Genomic DNA, 25,444 nt, shown 5'->3' on the forward strand with positions numbered 1-25,444 from the left:
TGGCACTATCAACTACAGAGGCAGAATACATGGCAACCACTCATGTAAGCAAGGAAGCAGTTTGCTTGCAGAGATTGTGTTCAAGTATGGGGTTATTATAAGAAGCTATAAGGATAGGTTGTGATAGCCAAAGTGAAATTTCCTTGGCAAAGAACCCTGCATATCATTCAAATACAAAGCACATTGATGTTCAGTATCACTTTCTGAGGGGTATGATAGAAGACAAAAAGATGTTGTTGGTAAAGGTGGAAATTTTGAAGAATACTGCAGATGCACTGAAAAAATATATAAGCTCTGAGAAGTTCTCTTGGTGTAGAGAGACAATGGGTATTTCAGAGCTGGAAAAATGAATAAGCTCTCTGGTGGCCCCTTGTGGAAAGAAAACAACTAGTAGGAGAATGTTAGGTTGTGTTATATTCTTTCCATGACTAGCCCACATAGTTAACTGGGGAGTTAGAGGGGCGGCAGAGCCCCCTTTGTTGCACCGATTGTGTAGCGGGGGGGTCATAGGGGGTATGAGGCGTACCCGTAACCCCACTTTATGGGGTTCGGGGCAGCACCCCGGAAAAATTTTGGTTTTGGACCCTATGTTAGGTTGGGCGAACCCATCTATGGTTTTGTGCATGATTTTCGCACATGTGTTTGGATGTGATGGTTTTCAGTCCATGGTATTGGATGATTCGGCCTGTATAAATATGTATTATAACATTGAAAGGAACATAATGAAAAATCAAGCTAGTGGTCCCGATTTTGGGATCCAGGGGGAAATCTCTGTGTACATGTGTTTTATGTGTTATGTTCTCGCATTGTTTATTTTCAGTGTTTTAGAATTCGTATGTAGGAAATTTCTGTACAGGGTTTAAACCTACAGTTTTAAGGCTCTTCCCTTTACAATTCACTCCAAACCAAATCACACTTCTCCCTCACACAACTAGATAGCTACAACTAGCAATAGCTTGTTGTCTACTCTAAACCAAAATAGAATTAGCACACGAATATCAACACTAGCTTGTGCTTGGGATGAAGGGAGGTTTGTATAGGAAAAATGGATGGTAGATGGATCCTCTTCTCATGGGAGAAGGTTTTATCCCTTGAAGTAGTTCCATCATTATAGGGGAAAGGAGCCCAAACTATCATCCTTGACCTCATCCGGCCAAACCATTTACCAGACTTCTATTATGAAGCTTCTAGAGCTGGAAGCTTCGCCTCCTAATTTTAAAAACTTTACATAACAGGACCGGCACGACTGGAACTCAACTCAATCACTCCGGTCGATGTGACTGGAACACATCTCAGTCACTCCAGTCAGTGTGAGGGATATTTCTAATCTCTACACATCAGTGTGGGGGAGACAAAGGTCATTAGCGTTAGTCTTGTAAACTGGGAAAAACAGAAGTTTCAAGGGAAATGGTACAAAAGGGAATTTATTTGCTCATAAAGAGGGACACAATGGGAGTTTCTTCATGAAGGAAAAGCATACGAGATTCACTATAGAGGTCCTCCAGGATCAAGGAACAGGGAGTATAGGGACAGTGACAAAATTGTATGTAACGGATGCCCCCTAAAGCATGAAAGTCCGAACTAGAGTGAGGGATGAAATGCTTTATGAATTAGTGTAGGGAACTGTAGTTTTCCATTGGAAAACCTGCAAGAAAGTACATATAGATATACATAACTGATAACTTTAGCAAATGATACATGAATCATGGCATGGATGTAGCCATCCAAAGAATGATCATATAAATGGATCCAGGTATGGATGTAGACATCCTTCAAAGAGGATCATAGTGAAACAAAGGTATGGTCACAACCATCCAATAATGAGAAGGATCACATCTGATAACTCATGGTAGGGTCACAACCATCCATATGAAAGAGACATGCATATCAACATAACCATGTCACATCACTTTGCAACCTGACTTTTGTGATCTAAGTCTAGGGTCTTGCGCTCCAACGCAACCCAATCAATGTACAAATTCTAACATGTGAATAGATGTCTTGACGTCAAACATGCTAAAAGTTTCTTGATTACCAGTTAATGATGTAAACCGTTAACAAGCGCGAGAGAAACCACCAATAATGACAATGGTCCTCAAGGTAATATCAGCACAATCCATGGAATGTGAATAGAGGAACTGAAGTCAAGCACCCGTGAAATCACTCGATCGAAATACAATGATGTGAACTTGTCATCGAGTGCGAAGAACTTGCCATTAGGGAATGCAATCTCTAAAGTACTGGAAGGGAATCTCTCGGTCAACTTCCATGATAATGAGTTGAAGTTGAGAGGAATCGATTATGTCAAAGGAGGGCCATAATGTATCCCACATCATCGACACAAGAAAAAAGGATGCAAAATGATCTTGGATGATACAGAGAATCAAAGGTAAGTGTAACTGCAGAAGGACAACTCTTGAACATATCGACGACACAACTGGAATTTTGCCAGCTTTTGGATCCACGGGATTGGTGGTCATGATGACGTGGCAAATATCAAATGGAAGGCAAAAATGAATGGCGCAAACCCAGGAAGGTCAACGATACAAAGGAGGATGTCCCAACTCGACATGAAGCAAAGAGTTTCATGTTCAAGGGTGAGTTGCCGACACAACTGATAGATTTCCCAAATTTTCCCCCACCATTTCTGTCGGGTACCCCAATTATTTTTTAATCACAAGATTGAAGGGGATAGGATGTGCTTGCACTGTAAGTTCATCCTTCGGATGAATCCAACCTAGCAAGTTTAACGAGCCCTAGGAAGGAGAAACTCATGTTCGTCATGGTGACGAATCCGATGTCGTTTAATAGTTTAATGAGTTCGAAAAAGGTGTAAATCAACATCTTTTTCATGTTTAGAGAGTTTTAAAAAGACATGTAAAAGAAAAATCCACATAGTCCCTTTTCGTACATTTTTGTCTCGCGAGCCCGAAAAGTTAGAAAATAATACTTGAGAGAACCGCTTGACCATTTCATTCAAGGAGTACCTTTTTCTTAAATAGTGCCTCCCAGCCCGAAAAAGGGGTAAACTTATACTGGGCACATGACGTTTTGAATCCGTTAATGAGTTCGAAATGAAAAGGACTTGACCTGTTTTTGCTTTTAAAGGGTTGGAAAAGAGCTGAAAGTGGAAACCCCATTTTATTTTCTTTTACGAGTCAAAAGGGAAAAACACTCAGAAATCATTTCATATGAGTTTAACGAGTCGAGAAAAGAGCTTAAACATGACTCGTTATCATTGTGGAATATCCATAACCTGTCGTTGCACAAGTAAGGTAAAGTGTATCATCAAGTCCTTGAGAAAAAATAGGTCAACATATTTACAAAACCCTGATATTTTCGTGGAAAAATGAATAAAAAGGGGAAAAGTAAATATATTTTTATCATTTATCATTTTTTTCTTTGCTGTGAAGACTTTTTACTCACTTTTGCCCTAATTGTTGAAGAGCGGATTATAGGAGATCCAGGAGGTCAATCGATGAGCTGCTAGTTCCAAGTAACAGCCAAATCCCTGAGCTCCATTTTCATGTTCTTTATTTCTTCATTTAACTACCTTTTTAGTTTTTTTAGGACGTTTTTGAAAAACATTTTTGCCCTCGGTCGGCGTGATTTCCGAGCACGGAATCGCACCAACAGAGGCTGATTAACATAGGCATCCATGGTGATCGGCGTAACTATTTTTAAAACAGGCGCATCGACGTCGTGGATAGGGAAAACCCTATTTTCTTAAAAAATGATTGTTTAAACTTAAATTTTATGGGCCAAGGATGATTATTGACTCAAATTAATGGCTTTTGCAGGAAAGAATTGCTGAAAATGGTGGACTAGAAAGAACGGGAACATGAGGATGTTGACACCCAAGCAATGAATGACCCAAATTGCCTGGAAGCTTTGAGGGCTTGCGGGCTCCTCAAATTCTTTCTTACACCAGGGATGTAGGCCCAACCCGAGTTGCTTCGGTACCTTATTAGTCTTTGGGACATTAATCGGGAGATTTTTGTCATTAGCGACCAGGAGCTAGAGTTGGAAACTTCAAATATATACTTCATCACTGGATTGTCCCACAGAGGGGAACCAGTGAACTTGTATGGGTCACGACCGATTGGGGAAATCTTATCTTCCTTGCTTGCCAAACACTACCCTGAGGCCTTGAAATCCAAGAGTGGGAAGATAAATATTTCCAGTGTTCGGGATCTGACACTGAGGGTGCTTCTTTTGACTATCAACAGAGTGGCAGGGTCCCAGGTGGAACATGAGATTAACAAGTCGAAGTTCCTTTATGCTATTCACTACACAACTCCTACGATCTTCAACTTGGAAGAGGCCATGAAGATGAACATCAAGCACCAGCTGTCCAAAGCCAAGGTGGGGAATCTGAAGAAATTTTGCTTTGAATAGTTACTTGCGACCTTCTTCTTGGAACGAGTACCATTGTTCCAGTATCAGCTGACTGAGGTAGATCCTCCTATGCCACATGATCCACGGATGGCATGTTGGAGCTGTTTGATGCCTAGGATCACTGGGGGTCAGCACATGTCATACCGACCTGCATTCTTTTCATGGCTACGACAACAGAAAATCGTCGTCGAAGACTAGCCATACAGTGGCACTGATTTCCGTGGAAATCAAGATATGCCCTTACCAGATGGAGGGGACTTCGATGATGAAGGTAAACAATCAAGTTTTTTAATTTTGAGATTTTGACGCAGGAGCATCCAGCTCAACAATTTCATTATATTCTAGTTAACTTAGGGGGTCTTGTGTTTTCAAGGAAGTTAGATTCCTATGTATCAAATTAGTGTAATTATTAATATTTTGAGTGATTTGGAATGGGAATTAATTAAATATTGAGAGGATTTTGTAAACGTTCTTGAATGTTGGAGAACATGAGAGAATTAGGACAATTGAGAGTTCATAGGGATTGAAATTAATTGTAAAATCTTAGATTACGAATTAGTTGATGATTTTGTGGATTAGAGAGGATCCTTAGAGATAAGAAGAGATTTAGCATTTTGTTTAGAAGGTTATGGATCTAAACCAAGGAATGGGTTACAAAACCTTTTGTATAAATGTTAGCCTAAAATGCATAGAAGAGAGTTAGTTAGTTAGAGATTTGGAGTTCAAAGTTTAGATAGGGTTTGACTATAAGCCTATGGGCAGGAAAGAAAAAGGCCACTGATTAGAAAATGAGGCTAGAGAGAGAGAGAGACTCATTATGTAATTATTTATAATATGTACATAGAGATTTTAATTCTAAATTGTGTAAGTGTGGATTGAGTAATTGAATTATAAATTGTGTGTGAATTAGAATAAATCTGCATAACATAGGTTTTCCAGTGTGCAGAACCAGAGACGAAGTGCAAAGAGGAGTGTTATGGGCTTGCACAAAGACAATATTGGAGAAAACATTTAATGTTACATCGAAGGTATAACTGCAAGGTTTCCTAAAACCTAAGGATTTATGAAGGAAGCATATTGGTGCGAAGGAGTGAAATAATGGAGCTGAATATTAGGATTAGAACAATTGAAGACCGTAAGGTGAGAATAATTACACAAACAGAGAAGCGAGAAGACTATTAGATGGTGAGATGCAAAAGAATGTAACAACGAACCACATTCATTGTATCAGTTAGATCAATGAACGAGAGTGAGGGAGATAGACGACTAAGATTAAGTCACGCAAAATAAAGTCAAGAAGTGAATGGATCAGATTAAAACTACGTTTTAGCAGAAGGATGGAGCAGTCTTCACAAGTGGTAAGTGGTATCTCGCACGCCCTAAAAGTTGTAAATGGTATTCCTCAATTTGACGTGATTAATCTTCATGGATGACACGTAGCATGAGAAAACCACTTTTCTCGCGCGCTCTCGGTCTGATATCAGTCGTGCAAGAATTCACGCGAGATTATACGATAGCCATTGGATCATGCAAGATAGATCGACGGTGGAAGGTTGACAACTGAAGGTCATTACAAAAGAGAGAAAGCTGAGATAAATTCCCATCTTGAGTTGTTGATGGAGATGTTGTAGATGAATAAGGAAAACTAGAGGCATGGATGGATCATGAAAAGGAGAGTCAAATGGCATAGATTGCAAGTAAAATGGGAGAAAAGAGTGAATGCTCAATTAGATCAAGAGTTACTCAGATTAAATGAGTATGTATGTGAACTCGAATATGGTCAATTACTTTCTGAAAGTAATGAAGAGATAGAGGAGAAATCTATAGAGGGGATGAATCATATGAAGGATTCAGAACAACAAGGAGATATGATGACTGAAGCATCAAGTGAGACCACAAGGTCTTATGTTTTTAAAACTGATAATTTGTGTATGACTGTAGGTATTGCAGGAGAAAAGAAACTTTGTGAAGATGTCTTTAGGATGGATGAAGATCTTGAAGTAAAAGGTGACAAAGAAAATTTCTCAGAAGAGGAAGAATTTGACTGGTTACATCATAAAGAGTCTATGGATGAGTTACTTAATCTAATGAATTTGAATAATGTTATTAATGAAGAACAAATGCAGGAGAATATTAATGCAGATGATGGGGCAACAATAGCTCTTGAAGAAGGTTTACAGAGAGACAAAAAGGCAAAGTGTATTGAAGAAGAAGGGGAGGCAGATTTGTCTCAAGACAAAGAAAAGACAATGACGGATTGAAGAAAGAAGAAGTCTATGAAAAAGATTTAGCAAAGGGAGAAAGGACATGTGATGGTTGGTCAATAACAAAGGAAGGTATGGAAAATTTTGGTAAATTTCCAAATTCTATTCCAATTGAAATTATTGAGTTATATAGAAAATTAGACTTTCAAAGAAGGAAGTTGGAAAAGCAGAGGATGTATACTCAGGATAAATTGCTGAAAAAGGAAAACAAAGAAATTTTCATGAATGACAATCATAAGGAAAAGGGGATGGTAATAAAAGTTTAGCAAATTGACATTACAGAAGAAGGAGTTCATTATTGTGAACCAGAATAGAGAGATATCATTGAAACAAATGATATGGAGGAGAGTTTAAATAAACATACCGACGTGTTCACAAAGGAATTGAAGGAAAACTCAGAGCAACATACTGAGATGTTTCCAAAAAAGGAAAAGGTAATGAGGCCTTATATTTTTAATTTTGATAATTTTTTTATGATTACAGGATTTGATGAAGATGAGGCAGACATGTTTCAAGTTGAAGAGTCAGTTTTAGAATTGAAGAAGACTGGAAGTTGCCAGGTTAGACATACTGATGAGGAAGATGAAAAGCATGAAGATACCGTGCTTTGAGAAGTTAAATTGCCTATCAGAATCAGTCAAGGAAGTGAAGGACAATTGATGAGGGTTGTCAAGGAAGAGGAAAGAGAATATGTTGGAATCGATGAACATCATAGTGATGTATTTGAGAGGAATCAAGTACAAATGGAATTGGAGAACAATTTATTTTTTGAAAGTAAATTTATAGATATTGAACAGAGGTTGTTTGGGAAGCCACAAGAGGGTAAGGATAAAAGGGCAGTAGTAAGAATCCTATAACTTCAAAGAGAAGACAATAAACAACAGTTTGAAGATGAGTGGATAGAGTACAATAACAAATGGCAAAGTAATTATCAATCAAAAGATAAATTGGACATATAGATTGAAAGAATAATAAGATTGATGATGAAGGTGCCTCAGAAGAAAACAATAGTAGGAAGGCCAAGCAGTAGCAAGAGAAAGACAACAATAGATTGTGAACACATAGCTATTTGGGAAAAGCAACATAAAGTGTGGAGACTACGAGAACAACAACAAACAACAGCAACAACCAAAGACAAATTACAGAACAAAGTATGGGATCCAGGTAGACAAAGGTCAGAAGCACATGATCTAGAGATCATTATTATTTTAACCTTGGGAGTCTAATGTAGGAGCATCCAGCTCAACAATTTCATTATATTCTAGTTAACTTAGGGGTTCTAGTGTTTTCAAGGAAGTTGGATTCCTATGTATCAAATTAATGTAATTATTAATGTTTTGAGTGATTTGGAATAGGAATTAATTAAATATTGAGAGGATTTTGTAAATGTTCTCGAATGTTTGAGAACATGAGAGAATTAGGACAGTTGAGAGTTCATAGGGATTGATAGGTTTGGAAATTAACTGTAAAAGCTTAGATTAGGAATTAGTTCATGATTTTGTGGATTAGAGAGGATCCTTAGAGATAAAGAAGAGAATTAGGAATTTTTTGAGAAGGTTATGGATCTAAACCAGGAATTGGGTTACTGAACCTTTTGTATAAATGTAAGCCTAAAAGGCATAGAAGAGAGTTAGTTAGTTAGAGATTTGGAATTCAGAGATTAGATAGGGTTTGACTGTAAGCCTACGGGCAAGAAATAAAAAGGCTAATTAGAAAATCAGGCCAGAGAGAGAGAGACTCATTATGTAATTATTTGGTATATATACACAGAGATTTTAATTCTAAATTGTGCAAGTGTGGATTGAGTAATTGAATTATAAATTATGTGTGAATTAGAATAAATTTGCATAACATAGGTTTGCAAGTGGGCGAAACCAGAGAAGAAGTGCAGAGAGGAGTGTTATGGGCTTGCACATAGATAGTATTGGAGAAAACCTTTAATGTTATAGCAAAGGTATAACTGCAAGGTTTCTTAAAACCTAAGGATTTACAAAGGAAGCATAAAGGTGTGAAGGAATGAAATAACGAAGCTGAAGATCAGGATCAGAACAATTGAAGATTGTAAGGTGAGAATAATTACACAGATAGAGAAGTGAGAAGACTATTACATGGTGAGATGCAGAAGAAAGTAGCAGCGAAATGCAGTTGTTGGATCAGTCAGATCGACGAACAAGAGTGAGGGAGGTAGACAACTAGGATTAAGTCGCGCAAAATAAAGTCAAGAAGTGAATGGATCAGATTAAAACCACGTGTTAGCAGAAGGATGGAGTGGTCTTCGCAAGTGGTAAGCAATATCTCACACACCTTAAAAGTTGTAAATGGTATTCCTCAATTTCATGCGATTAACCTTAGTGGATGACACTTAGCATGAGAAAACCACTTTTCTCACGCGCTCTCCTTTTGATATCAATCATGCAAGAATTCACGCAATATTGTGCGATAGCCATTGGATCACATGGGATAGATCGATGGTGGAGATTTGGGGTGCACAAAAGTCAAGTGTTGAAATAAATACATCAACTATGGGACACACAGTTGATGGTGATTGGTCAGGTTTGTTGTGAATCGGATGGTAAGAAGATCTGTGGGTATAATATGATTAATATGTGATTTATTAGATTCCACTTAAACATTTAATTAAAGAGAGTTAAACATTGGGTTATGGAAATTTTTACTAAACGGGAACATTAAAATTCCTGGGACATGTATATGACATGAATTTTATATGCATACAGTGGGTATGTGCAGCTTAGGCTGCATCAGATTTTTTAATTGTTTTAGGTATATATGTGCTTATAAAATTTATTTTGTTAATGTAGACGTTGGACCACAGTGTCCTACTAGGATGTCCCCAATAGCCATGCGCGTCCCACGCCCTATCGATGTTTTCGCCCCTTATCTGTAAGGGAGTGACAACAAGGAGGAGATCACAAGGAACCTCGAGGGGTTGACTCATGGCATCCTGGAGTATGCTCGAGTAGGAGATGTTCCTCGTTAGTACCAGAGACACATAGTGGGGGTCTTGGAGTGGATCCGCCGATTTCTGACTCGTGTTGCATGAGTCGTATCGTCCTACCATGATCACCATGTTGATTAGTTCCTAGGTCCAACACTTACATAGTTTTTTTTAGGCCTGTGTGCTACGGATATATGAGGCCTGTGTGTCGGCGATGTTATTTTAGACGCACATATTATTTTTTGGGGTTCTGATGTATCAAAAATTATCACATATATACATATATATATATATATATATATATATATATATATATATATATATATATATGTATGTATGTATGTGTGTATGTATGTATGTATGTATGTATGTATGTATATATGTTGTATCTTCCTATCTACTATGGTATAAATGGTTTGTTTTATCATTTACATGTTTCGTAAATGTCTATCCAACACATGATCAACTAATGCATCTGTCAATGTATTCATGCGTCTAGGAATGTGATGATATGTAATATAATCAAAATGTCTTTCCAATATATGGATTGTTAGAAATTATATATTACGGAGCAATGGAACACATAAAATATTACAGAAATATAAACACAGAAAAACACATAAAACAAGAGAGACACAGATATACGTGGTTCACCCAGTTTGAGCTACGTCCACCCCAAACAGCCAGTCCTTCCTTTCGATTATCCACAAAAATGGAGAGACACAACCTATAGCAGATTCGCTGTAATATCCTCTGTTTTCTCTCACAGTCTCACCTCTTGGCTTCTCGCTTGGAGAATACACATATATTACACAAACTCAATACAATGCCCTCATACAAAGAGAGGGGTTGCCTTCTAGGGCAAAAAACCATAAAGTAAACATAAGTTCTACCGTTAGATCATCCGCCTAATGAACAACCCAGATTGACTAGAAATTACTATATTTTTACAAGGTAATTTTACATATGTTTTTAGCTTCGGGGGCGTTGCCCTCGAAACTCCCCCTGGACCCCCCCTGCAGCGAATATTTTGTTGGATTGTGTTATATTCTTTCCACGTAGTTAATAGGGTGTTTGAAGGGCACCCGTAACCCCACTTTATGGGGTCCGGGGCAGCGCCCCGGAAAATGTTGGTTTTGGACCATATGTTAGGTTGGGCGGACCCACCTATGGTTTTGTGCATGATTTTCGCACATGTTTTTTGGACGCAATGGTTTTCAGTCCATGGTATTGGACGCGATGGTTTTCGGTCCATGGTATTGGATGCTTTGGCATGTATAAATATGTATTGTAACATCGAAAGGAACATAATGAAAAATCAAGCTGGTAGTCCCGGTTTTGGGATCCAGGAAAAAAACTCTGTGCATATGTGTTTTATGGGTTATGCTCTTGCATTGTTTATTTTCTTTGTTTAAGAATTTGTATGCAGGTAATTTCTGTACAGGGTTAAAACCTACATTTGGTATCAGAGTTGTTTTGGCTTCAAGGGGACGCCTTTGTTGCTGAGGGGTTTCGCTCGGGCCTGTGGTAGACCCTGTTCAGTGGGAGATCTGCGAGATCAATTCTGGTGGTAAAAGAAGATGGCGAGCAGTGGAAAGATAGAGATTGAGAAGTTCAATGGTCAGAATTTTGAGTTGTGGAAACTCAAGATGGAGGATCTGTTGGTGGATAAAGATCAGTGGATCGCGGTAGATCCGGGTACTAAACCAACAGAAGTGTCCGATGAAGAATGGAGGAAGTTGGATCAGAAGGCAAAGAGCACAATACGATTATGTGTCTCAGATTCAGTATTTTTGAATGTATCAGGCGAAGCTACGACAAAGGCTTTGTGGGACAAGTTAGGGACTTTGTACCAATCTAAGTCTCTGGTGAATAAACTATTCCTGCAGAAAAAGTTGTATAACCTGAGGATGAAAGATGGAGACTCGATGACAAAGCATCTGAACGCATTTAATACTGTGGTAAGTCAATTAGCATCTGTTGATATTAAAATTTCAGATGAAGATAAGTGCTTCAATTTGTTTTGTTCTCTACCATATTCGTGGGATAGTCTGGTTATTGCAATAGGTAGCAATGCAATTGCCTTGCAGTTTGATGAAATAGTATCATCCTTGCTAACAGAGGAGATGAGACGGAAAAATATGGAGAGCCAGAATGGTGATGACTTGTTTGTACGAGGACAGTCCCAGAATAGAAACAAAAATAAGTCATCGAGTGGGAGATCTAAATCTAGAGGGAGATGTAAATCTCCAGGAAAACCTATAAAGGTGGTGTGCTGGAAATGCGGAAAGGAAGGGCACTACAAAAGGGACTGTAAATCTAAAGTTCCTAATGAAGGAAATGGATCTGATGATGCTCCTTCTGCAGAGGCGAAAACCACCTCAGATGAAGGTGGGGATGTGTACTTGGCTTCTTCAAGTACACGTGTAGATCATGAGGCATTTTTGATTGACTCAGGTGCATCCTTTCACTTCACTCCCCATAGAGAGTGGTTCTGCGAGTATGAGAAATACGATGGTGGTGATTTCTTCTTAGGAGATGATAGGAAGGCTAGAATCATTGGTCGGGGAAAAGTAAAGTTGAAGTTGCAAGGTGGAAGGGTTAGAACACTTCCGAGTGTTCTACATATTCCTACATTGGCCAGAAATCTGATTTCTGTAAGCAAGTTGGATGATGCAGGTGTAAAGACGGTGTTCGAGAAAGATACCTGCAAGATGGTTCGAGGAGCACTGATATTAATGCGAGGAGTTCGGATTGGAACTCTATACAAGCTGCAAGGTAGCACTGTTGTTGATGGGTGAAATAGTTCTATGGTTCCTGAAAATGGAGTAGAGAATCTAGTGGTCTCTGGAGAGAAGACCATGTTGTGGCATCAAAGGCTTGGACATATTGGAGAGAAGGGCCTTCGAATACTTCATGGTAAAGGTATGGTAGAAGGTATGAATAATAGCTCTCTGGATTTTGATTTTTGTGAAAATTGTGTATATGGGAAGAAGAATCGGGTGAGTTTCCCCTCTGGTGGTAAGAGGACGAAACAAATATTAGAGCTTGTGCACAGTGATGTGTTTGGACCTGTGAAGGTTCCATCACTGGGTAAGTCTGTGTACTATGTATCATTCATAGATGACTTCTCAAGGAATACATGGATATATTTTCTTAAGAAGAAATCTGAAGTCTTTGACAGGTTTAAAGAATTTAAGGCTCTGGTGGAAAATCAAACAGAGAAGAAGATAAAGGTGCTGAGGACAGATAATGGTGGAGAATTTTGCAGCAAGGAATTTGAAGAATTTTGTAAGAAGTATGGTATAGCACGGCAGAAGGCTACTCCATATACACCTCAGCAAAATGGAGTCGCAGACAGAATGAACAAGATGTTGATGGAAAGGGCAAGAAGCATGCTCAGTGGTGCCGGGTTAGGACAGGAATTCTGGGCAGAGGCGGTGGATATTGCATGTTACCTGATCAACAGATCACCTTCATCAACGTTGGAGGATAAGACTCCACAAGAAGTATGGACTGGTAAGAAACCCTCTCTTTCACATCTAAGGGTATTTGGATGTGATGCATATGTACATGTTCCAAAGGAGAAACGAACCAAGTTGGATAGTAAATCTGAAAAGTGCATCTTTATTGGGTATAAGGATGGTTTAAAGGGTTATAAGCTTTGGAACCCAGTCACACGGAAGGTTGTGTACAGCCAAGATGTGTTGTTCAGAGAGGTAAAAGATGTTATTCAACATGAAGTCCAACCAGAGTAACCTGAGAAGATAGAGTTTGAGCCAAAGGAGGAAGAATCAGACTCTGCAGCAGAGGAGGAATCAGAAGATGAAGAGCCACAAACTCCGACTGTGAGAAGATCAGTTCGAGAAAGAAGGAAGCCAGAAAGGTATAGTCCATCTGCTTTCAGTTCAAATTTTGCTTTGTCTGTTACTGATAATGATCCCAGAACTGTGAAGGAAGCAGTGGATTCAGAGGATGGAAAACTCTGGAAAGAGGCCATGGTTGATGAAATGGCATCTTTGCACAAAAATGAGGCTTGGGATCTGGTGGAGTTGCCGGCTGGAAAGAAACCCATTGGCAGCAAATGGGTGTTCAAGAAGAAGACAAATGCAGAAGGAAAGGTGGAGAAATACAAAGCTCGGTTGGTAGCAAAAGGTTATTCCCAGGTGTCGGGAATTGATTTTGGTGATATTTTTTCTCCTGTTGCCAAGGTAACTTCTATTAGATTACTTTTATCTGTTGCTGTTGCTTTTGATTTTGAGGTAGAACAAATGGATGTGAAGACAACATTTCTTCACGGGGATTTGGAAGAGGAAATCTACATGAAGCAACCTGAAGGCTTTGCGGTGAAGGATAAGAAAGAACTGGTATGCAAGTTAAAGAAGTCTCTGTATGGGTTAAAACAGTCACCAAGGATGTGGTATCAGAAATTTGATACATTTATACGGGGACTTGGCTTCACCAGAAGCAAAGCAGATCATTGTGTGTATTTTAAATTAATTGGTGACCGTATTATTTATTTGGTCTTGTATGTGGATGATATGTTGTTGGTTGGAAATGACAAAGAAATTATCCAGGATTTGAAGACCCAATTGTCCTCCAAATTCGACATGAAAGATCTTGGTGCTGCAAACTATATTTTGGGCATGGAAATTTAAAGAGATCGGTCAAAGAGGAAGCTCTGGTTAAACCAGAGGAAGTATGTTGAGACAATACTCCAGAGGTTTAATATGCAGGATAGTAAACTGGTGAAGGTTCCTATTCCTGTAGGTGTGAGGTTATCTGCTGAACAGTGTCCCAAGACACAAGAAGAGGAAGAGGACATGTCCCGTGTTCCATATGCAAGTGCAGTGCGTAGCCTGATGTATGCAATGGTCTGTACTAGACCAGACATTGCACATGCAGTGGGAGTATTGAGCAGGTTTATGTCAAAACCTGGGAAGGAGCACTGGACAGCAGTGAAGCGGGTTTTCAGGTATTTGCGTGGCACTAGTGATTATGGTTTGTGCTACCAAGGAAGACCAGGATTGGACAGAGTGTTGGATATTCATGGCTTTGTTGATGCAGACTCGGCTGGAGATCTGGATCAGAGAAGATCTATAAGTGGGTATGTGTTTAACCTATTTGGAGGTGCAGTCAGTTGGATGAGTAAGAAACAATCTGTAGTGGCACTATCAACTACAGAGGCAGAATACATGGCAGCCACTCATGCAAGAAAGGAAGCAGTTTGGTTGCAGAGATTGTGTTCAAGTATGGGGTTAGTACAGGGAGCTATAAGAATAGACTGTGACAGCCAAAGTGAAATTTTCTTGGCAAAGAACCCTGCTTATCATTCAAAGACAAAGCACATTGATGTTCAATATCACTTTGTGAGGGATATGATAGAAGACAGAAAGGTGTTGCTGGTAAAGGTGGACACTTTGAAGAATACTGTAGATGCATTGACAAAATCTGTGAGCTCTGAGAAGTTCTCTTGGTGTAGAGAAGCAATGGGAATCTCAGGGCTGAAAAATGACTAAGCTCTCCTGTGGCCCCCTGTGGAAAGAAAACAACAAGTGGGAGATTGTTGGGTTGTGTTATATTCTTTCCACGTAGTTAATAGGGGGTTTGAAGGGCACCCATAACCCCACTTAGACCATATGTTAGGTTGGGCGGACCCACCTATGGTTTTGTGCATGATTTTCGCACATGTTTTTTGGACGCGATGGTTTTCGGTCCAGGGTATTGGACGCGATGGTTTTCAGTCCATGGTATTGGATGCTTCGGCATGTATAAATATGTATTGTAACATCGAAAGGAACATAATGAAAAATCAAGCTGGTAGTCCCGATTTTGGGATCGAGGAAAAAAACTCTGTGCATATGTGTTTTATGGGTTATGCTCTCGCATTGTTTATTTTCTTTGTTTAAGAATTCGTATGAAGGTAATTTCTGTACAGGGTTAAAACCTACATATTTTACGGGCGGCAACGCTGGGGTCCAATGTGGTGATACCTTTGAGTACAGAAGATAATCAGGCTCCACATCCAACACGGATACGGAGACACATTCTCAATATTTGAGGGTTCCTAATAGAATATTTCCTGTTAAGTTGAAGGACGACAAGATGTGAATCTAGGTTGACAACCAATTCTCTGATGCCCAAAGCGATGGCTTCCGACAACAGTTCAATGACGGCACTGTATTCATCAATGTTGTTGGTTGTGCGACCTAGACAGATAACTTGAAGTTCAATCAACTCACTGTTAGGGTCATAAATAGCCCATACTACGGATGATAGGTTCCGGGTACTACGACAAGCACCATCAGCGAAGCCAATGTGGGGAGTCACAGACAACTGCAAAGCAAGAAAAACATAGTAAACAGGAAAGTTGTTTTAAAACTATTACACAAAACCATGCTACACAAAAATGAATGACACAATAATGTACACAAGTAACCATGCAAGATGACCTAAACATGACTTCTTGAGGTAAAGCCAGTTTTGGGGCTTATCTAGAGGATTTCCTTCATAATCAATAAGCTCATAAGATCCTTTATGAAAAATGTGTTTCACGATGTAGGACCCATGCCACATAGGTTCGAACTTGCCTGCCCCCAACTTATCCTTGCGAGTCTCATCCAGTCATTCTAAATATAAGAGGTGTTCCTCTTGAGGTGTGTTATGGGGAGAAGTTCAACAACTAACTTGAGTGAAGGAATCTCACATTCAATTGGCAATGTTGCTTCTAGACCATAGAACAGCTGGAATGGTGTGAAACCAGTTGCGTCTTTGGTTGAGGTTCGATGGGCCCATAGAGATGAAAAGAGCATGAGATGCCAATTTGACTTGTGCATCCCAATAGTATGCTGAAGCATTGTGACCAAGACCTTGTTCACGGCTTCAACTTGGCCATTGGCCTGAGGGTAATATGGGGTCGAGCCATTGTGGCACAAGCCCAATGCAGATGTCAGCTTAGCCATCATGTAATCTTTGAAATGGGATCCATGGTCTGTGACAATGGCTTGGGGTACGCCGAACCTGGAAATAACATGGTTGAAAAGGAATTGAGCCTACGTCTTACCATCTACAGAGTATGTAGACATCACTTCAACCCATTTGGTGAAATAATCCATAGTAACGATAATATAGCCATGCCCCCTAGCCGAACAAGGGTTACATGTCATATAATTGATGCCCCATTTGGCAAAAGGACCAATGGGAATGATGGGGTGTAGGTGAGCGGGTGGGGCATGCATCTTGCATTGGTAAATTTGGAATTCATGGCACTTGCAAACAACAAGAATGCAGTCTTTGAAGATAGACAGCTAGAAATAACTGGCACGAAGGATTTTTTGAGTTGTAGCTTAACCAGACATATCAACACCACATGCCCTGGAGTGGCAATCATTGAGAACTCTTTCAGCTTTCTCGATCGCAAGGCATCGACGAAGAACTGAATTGAAATTGACACATTATAAAGTATCACCAATAATATGGTAGGGTTGGAGTGATGCCAAATCCTGTAGCCATCATCCTTGGTCAAAACGAAATGGAATGTGGACATTTGGAGATACACAATGATATCATCATACCACGGATCAAGGGTGCTAATCAAGAAAAGGGTCTCATCTGGAAGGTGTTCATCTGCATCAACGGAGAGAGACTTGGAGGGAAGGGAACAAATCAATTTAGCGATAACAAGTGACTTCTTAGATTTTGCTGCAGTGAATACTAAATCAAATTCTTGCAGGATCACGATAAATTTAGAATATTTTCCCCCCAGTAATTGACAAGTCAGGATATAGGTCATGGGGTTGCATTCCGAAATCACTATAGTTGTGCGCAAAATGATGTAGTGTCGAAAGCCTTGAATAGCCTGAATAGCATCCAAAGCCAACTTCTCAACATGTGCATAACGCATTTCAGTGTCGAGGAGATTCTGAATAAGGTAGTAGATTACATGTTTGTTGCCTTCGTCATTGCCTTGGACCAAGACCATAGTGATAGTGCTAGGGGCCACAACTAGGTAAAGGAAGTAATCTCGATAATAGTCTGGCGGGTGCAACAAAGGAGCATTTACGAGGATGGCCTTGAGACCATCAAAAGATTTTTGGGCCACCTCATCCCATACAAAGGTCGTTCCTTTCTTGAGCAATCAGGTAAACCCTGTAGCTAGTGCGGTATAGTTGGGTATAAAGCAACGGAGAAAGTTAGCCTTTCCTTGCATGATCTGGAGTTGGTGCAGCAAGGATGGAGAGGGTAAATTTACAATGGCATCGAATTTTAGCAGATCCATGCGAATATCATCCTTGGAAATGATGAAGCTAAGGAGTCATCCTAATTCTATGTAGAAAACATATTTGTTCGGGTTTAACCGAATGTTATAGTGTCTGCAGCAAAGAAAAATCTGTCGAAGATGGTCTGGCTGATCTTGGCTCTTACGAGAATGAGTGGGAAGGTCATCCAAGTAATGCTAGAAAATGTTGCAAATATCATGAAACACATAGGACATTGCCTATTGAAACGTGGCTCGAGCATTTTTTAGGCTAAAAGGGAGATCCTTGTACACGAATGTACCCCATGGATAGATAAAGTTTGCCTTATCTTGATCGGCCAATCTGATGTTGGCCTGGTTGTAACCAGAAAAACCATCCATAAAGGAAAAGATCTTGCTCCTTGCACATTTATCAATGATTTGATCAATGAAGGGAGTAGGATAGTTGTCTTTAGGATAGGCATGATTGAGATCTTGATAATCAATGCAAACATAGATCGTGCCTTGTTTTTTAGTCACCGGGACAATATTGGACACCCAGTCCGTAAGGGGGATGAGGTAGACAAACTCGGCATTGAGAAGCTTTTCAACTTCACCCTTAATAGCGGTGACCTTCCTAGGGTGCACTGGGCGAAGCTTTTGGCGAATGGGCTTTACGTGCGGATAAGTTGGTATTTCATGCACCATAATGCTAGGATCAATGTCGGGTATTTCCTTGTAGGACCACACAAACACATCATGGAATTCCTGAAATAGACGAGTATATGTCTTGATCTCATCCAAAGAATAGGTTACCCCAATATGAACGTGTTCAATAATACCGGGTTTGATAGAAATTTCAATCGGCATCGTTTTGGTAATATTACCCAAGTTTCCTTCTAACCATACTTCATGAGTAACAATTGGTGGGGGAAACGGAGAAGACGACTCTTCGAAAGCGGTAAACATGACCATCAGGTGAGGTAAGAATGAGGAGTGCTGATGAGTATCAATCCACGGTGGTTCCATAAGAGACATGACTTCCATGATACCTTCATCATCAAGGAAGGTCTCAGCTAAGGGATCAGGTGATTCCAAAGTGCCAAGCCATGGGAATTGAGAGTATGTATCGAAAGAGGTCTTCGACATATGAGAGTCAGGGGATGAAGAGTTCGAAGCTAACACAATTTCCATGTAATTGACTTCGGTGGGACTAAGCGACATAACCTTGCCCCATGTATCAACAAGATTTGGTGCAGGTATGACCAAGGATGGAGAAGTTTTGGTGCATTTGGTATGACCCAATTGGATGGCAGATCATTTGACATTAGAGTATGACCCAAGGATCAGATTTGACAGAGATCATGTTGACAGAGGCAACATGAGGAGGCGGGAGTTTAAAAATTCCATTAAGGCAGAATCTTTGAAGAGAACTGCCCCCACACTCTCATAGGGAGCACTAGTGTGCTTGACATATAAAACATTGCCATCTGAAGAGGAAGAGGCAAAGAAAGATAGTTGGTATATAGTGACAATCTTCCCTTGATGGGGAAAACAAATCACGCAAAATAAAGAGGAGGCCATGGCATGCATGGCATGGGTCCAGCTTCGGCAGAGTAGAAGATTATAATTGAGGTTGGCGTTAACAATTTCTACTTCCACTTGCACTATCTTGCCTTCCAAGGTGATGGCAAGGTTAGGTAAGGCACCGAAGGGTCGTGAATCGTGCCCATCGAAAGCTTCCAAATTGTTTAGAGATTGGTTTAGTGCAGGAGAGACAATAGCCTTCCAACATGCAGTCGACATGATGCAGGTGGAAGCACCTTCATTGATGACAGTCCGGTGGATGGTCTTCTCATTGATGATTACCTGAAAAAGAAAGGCAATCTAATGAGGGAGCCATGGAACATGGTTCTCTAGATCAAAACATATAAAATTGGAATTAGTGGGATCGATTCCCCCGATAGCTGATAGCAAAGATTTCCGCTGTGATGGGTAGCTTTGGAGTACCTCGAGCACCGACATGGCTGATGACTCCTTAGCCAAGTCCTCAACAATATTGTAGTGCTAATTAGCTCGATCGTTGGGATTATACGAGGATTTCCACAACACACTTTGAGAGGGTGGTCTCATAGCGGAATCAGGGTTAGGGCGCTCAATATGAAGAGGGCTAGAACTCGGGGTAGAAGAAGAAGGTGTGGCTTCTTTCTCTTTCTCAGCTTCCGAAGCAGGAGTTTGATATTCTATTGATTTAGTAGCCACATTAATAGGCGTACTCATCATGAACACTTGAGATCTGGAGGAAGCAGATTGGGTTGGTCTACCATTTGGGTCTTCTGAGACAGAAATGACTCTTTGAGGATAGTAGGGGTACCTTTGAGGAGGCAACTAACTTCGGATCATTGGGGACAATCCTTAGTGTAGTGATCTTCCTCACAAATGAGCCAAGGATACTTAGATTTCTCTTACAAAGATTTGTCAGCAAACGATTTGGGAAGACCCTATGTTGGGGCATTGACTTTAGCTTTGTCTTTGCCTTTCTTCTTTCCTTTCGAGGATTTGTCTGCTGCGATAGACTGGACAACATGGACCTCTAAGGTTTTACCAGGGCCAAGTGGATTTTGGGATTAACTATTAGGAACAACATTTGAGACCGACTTCTGTTTGGAACAAGTTTTAGCAGGGGTTTGGGATACTGAACTAATAACTCCATCAACAAGAGGTACAAATGGTGACTTTTATGTTGTAGGATTGGTTGATGGTCATGGAGGATTGGGTAATAACTCGTAAAAAGTGTCAGACTGAGAGTAAACTAGATCCAAGCACTGGGCACGAGCGATGGCCTGCTCTTCAATGACACATCCACCCATAGCTATATCACGAGCAATTGGGGCCACGAATGATTTGGTGAACCATTCAGTGAGCAACCGATTAACAATCTTGAATTTGATCAAGCAACGTCTATTTCTCCATTCATGGATGTGATTAGAGATGTGTGTCGCAGTATCTTGCTTAAGTGATGTGAGAAAATAGGTGTCAGTTTTATAGTGAAGCGGTAACTGAAAATGCATGAGGAAACCCATGGCTAAAGAGTTAAAGTCATGGTAAGTACTTCGAGGTAGCTCGATGTACCACTTTGCTACAACACCCGTGAGGGTTCGTTGGAAAAGACAGAGACGAATGGAATCGTCCGCATACAAGTTCGATGAGCACTAGAGGTGATATGTCATCACATGGGCCTGAGGATCTTCTTTAGCTTTCCCATCGAAATTTGGACAATCATTTGGTATCTTAGATAGCACCGGAGGCCAATACAACAAATGAAGGATCATATCATTTGTAAGGTGAGATACATCTGGCAACTCTAGTGTAGCCAAGAAAGGAAATTGGGTGTTAAAAGGCATGGGAGGTCAATAAGTGGGCCATAGGGAGGAGCCCATCCCTACTGGTAAGAACTTTTTCCCCATAGTGGGGGATTCTGCCCATATGGCATTTCAGGCTACGCCCATTGCGGATTACATTGACCATAGGGAGGATTTTGACCTTGAATACCTTGGAACTGTTTGGCCATAGGTTGTTGATAAGAAACATATGGGTTAAAAGGCTGTTGAGCTTGTTGACCTTGGACATATGGATGTGGGACCTATTGTCTTTGAACATATGGGTGATGAACCTTTTGTCCCTGAATAAGAGGGTTTTGGACCTGTTATCCTTGGGATAAGGTTGATACACATGTTGCCCTTGGACATAGGGATTTTGTATCTGATGCCCTTGACCGATAGGATTCTAGACCTATTGACCTAGGACATGAGGATTTTGAGCCTGCTATTGCAGGACTTGACCTTGAACCTACCCCTGCAAAGGTTGACATTGCGATTGCAAAATTTGTCCCTGGGGCTACAGAGGTTGGCCCCACGAGGACATGGGTTGAGAGGTGTGCAGAGCATATTGCATCTGCTGTTGTGCAGCTTGCTGCACCTATTGCAAGGTTTGACCATGTGGTTGTTACAGTTGACCTTGTTGCGGGATTGTTTTCCCTTGTGGTTGCGCAGAGAGCCCTTGTTGCAATAAAGGTTTCCCTTGCGATAACAAAGGTTGCCCTTATTGTTGTAGGGGTTGTCCTTGCTGCTGCAAGGGTGCTTGAATAGTGCCAGGGAAATTTCCGAACTAAATCTGACCATAGCCAAGCTGGATGCACTACCCAAATTGGAGGGTGTAAGTTTGATTAACCATTCCTTGAGAACCATATGGAACATAAGGATTTTGGTATTGGACCTGAGCCCCATACGGCTACTGATACTAAACATTGCTCGATTGAGATGGACTAACGGGATTCTGAACTTGTTGATACTAGACATTGCTTGATCCAGTAGGATCAGCAAGGTTATGAATAATACCAGAAGAAGGTTGGTTTATACCAAGCATGTGAGCTGGTCACATTAGTGGCACCTAACACCATAGAAACATTCAGGTTCTGATCCCCAGGCCATGGCACTACCTGGCCACTGACTAGAGGGATGAAGGAACTGACAATGACATTCTTTGAACTGTTGGTTGTGCCTAACGGGTAACTGGGATTGACGATACAAGGGTATTCAGAATGGTGGGTTGCACCGAGATTGAGGTAATAGCCTGTTGGGAAGTCATTTTCATAACGAATGAACCTGAAGTAGGCATGGTGCCTGATGCCAAAATAAGGTTATGGTAAAGTGATGAGGAACTAGATGTACCTGAAACTAACTGTGCCAAAGACACATAGTTGGGTGGTAAACTGGTGGGAATACCCCCTAAAAAGGGGAAACCCTTGGGAGAAAAATGAAATTCTTCCCCCCTCAACAGTGTGTGGAGTAGAAACTTTGGACTCATCCGAAGATGTGACTGGAGCATCTCCTTTGGGTTCCATGTTTGAAAAAAACGACGACGAAGGGCTGAACAAGTATGAGGGGATAGTTCCAAAGGAATACCCAGCTAGTCGTACGGGCTATAAGGACACTGTAGTGATATCACAACAGGGTCAAATAGAGGGTTCTAAGGGTAGATAGCCAGTCCCAGCTAACCATCGATGGTCAACGAGTTCTCTGGAGCGCGAACGAGGTTGTCCAGAGATTCTGGGCCAAGATTAGTAGATGACCCAGTGTTGAAAGTAGGTGGAGGATGAGATGACAAAGTTTGAAACCTCAGAACAATTGCGAGTTCAACATCTTGGTCCTTGAGTGACTCTGGTAACTCAGGAAACAGCTCCTCAAACAGTATATCAGATCGAGGAGAGGAAGAGGAGATGGATGAACAAGATGGTTTAGCCACAATGACCTTGTCTTAGTTAACAACACAATTAACTTCAAGGCTTTAAAATGTTATTTTGAGGGAAAATCATGATTTGGTCTCAGAAAAAGACTAACAGGGTGTTTTGGATCGTGGGGAATGAACTACTAAGACACATAAAAGACTGGTGCTCTTTCATTTTTTAAGAGTCGAGAAAGAAACAAAGATGACTCTATCACTTTCGATTGGAAAGGAGCTCGAAAGGACAAGTGCTCGAATGATATTTTAAGTTTAATGAGTCAAAAGGATCAAATGTTTGCTCTGGATGATCTAGATAAAGAACATTACCAAGCAGCCGTGAACTGCAGAATAACTCTCGGTGAACCAAGAAGTACGAGCAGGAAATCTCCTCGAATTTTGTGTTTGGTGTATCACGTTTGCAAGGCGGCCAACTCGGCTTCCTAAGGATAAAAGGATTGCAGCCTAGTGGGGTCCCCCATTATATACTTGATGGTACAGGGAGCACAAATCCGTACTAGTGTTGTCTAATGCCGAAGCTAATGACAGCTGCTAGGTTTAAAGACACCAGAACACGTCTCTAGCCTAGACCTTCTAGATATGATTGTTAATGTCAAATACGCCTTAGGTTAATTGAATTCGTTTTAAAGTTGATCTTGAGTTATGTTTCAGTTTTTAGGTCTTAGTGATGCAACTCGAAAAACCTTAAATGCAACTAAATGAGACAAGGCCATTTCAATTCGATGAAATTCCTACACTAGAGAGGGTAGAAACTACTCAATCAAATGAAAACAATCAAGCAACTGAAAATGAAATGATCTTTTACTACCTTACTTTTTTCAAAAAATAAACTAATGAAAAATGCATTCCAATTCCTATTTCCTAACAAGCACTTATCTATTAGTCCTTTCAAAAGCAAAAAGTTCTCTTTTTTTTCAAATTCTGATGCGATTCTAGTCTTTTAATGATGCAAATTATCATAGCACAATGATGCAACAAGCTATAATTTCATACTTTTTCATGAAACAACGAAACAAACCTTTCGCATATAATTTTTCAATGAAAAAGTTCTCAAGACAATAAGTTCTCCAAGCAGATGAACACATGAAAAGAGAAACTCATTCAGACTAACGAGACACCGACTTTACCAACCACAATACAAGCAATGTAATCCATGTCAGAAAAGAAAAATTTAGGCAAGCAAACGAAAACTTTTAAAACTTGCATAAAAGTGGTCAAAGTCATAAAAGGACCAAAAACAAAATGCAAAGAGTAAGCAGGCATACAAAATAACTTACTGAGTTCACAAACTACTAAATAGATGACCAACTAGATGTCCTAGTGTCGCTGGCCACTCAATGACTCAATCAATCAAGAAGAAAGATGATAAGCCAACAAGCAAACAAAGGTAAATGAAAAGTAGCCTCTTAATCAGGGAGAAAACGGTCCAAAAGGCTTATGGGGTCAAAATCACAAGAGTAGAACACATTGGCCAAGATTGGGGTCAAGCCCTAATATTCACTTATAGGCATCGGTGCGACTACCTAACTGACAACAAGCGCCAAAGGCTGGTTGGCGCAATTGTTTCTCAGCAACTCGTGCTGATCGACATGACTGTCAGTGAATTAAGCGCATTGATCGAGGGAGCTAAGGAAAAAAATATTTTTTTTTTGAAACAGGGACTAGATCTGCTACTATGAATTTTAGACTCAGACTAGGAAGCAGGAGAAAAGAAACATAACCAGAGGGAAAACATGAAACTAGAAAAGTTCTCACTAAATCATGAAATCCAATACAAACAAAAGGATTGGGATCCCCAGCGGAGTCACCAATTTGTGGTAAAGTAAAATTATAAGTGCGGACACAAACGAATTCCTCTAGCTTGATGATGGGTCTAGCCACAACAGATACATTCTATGGAAGATTTCCTTAGGTTAGATCCAATTAAGAGGGCCTACCTCTTAGTCTGCTTATCCTATTTGATGATGTCCTTGCTTGCTTTCTCCAACTATCTCTCGCTTCCTTCTTAAAGTACCTGAAACAAGTAAACAACAACAAACAACAAACTTGATAATAGACAAATTGTAATTCAACCTACTTAACAAGTCAAGAAACATTAAGCCATGAATATGTAAGATGACAAATCATGTAGGAAATCAATTGATAGTTGCATATATCAAAGAGAGATTACAACCATTTGTCTTGACATTGCAGTGTTCCTCTTACAAGACCAGGTTCCCACACACTTCTGCTAGCATTCCATGATGGCCTCAATCAACAATAGTTTTAAGGCTCTTCCCTTTAGGCTTC

Source organism: Pinus tabuliformis, chromosome 3_2 (assembly GCF_031772625.1).
Source record: "Pinus tabuliformis cultivar Carrire ecotype Pingquan chromosome 3_2, CPIR1, whole genome shotgun sequence".
Classification (NCBI taxonomy): Eukaryota; Viridiplantae; Streptophyta; class Pinopsida; order Pinales; family Pinaceae; genus Pinus; species Pinus tabuliformis.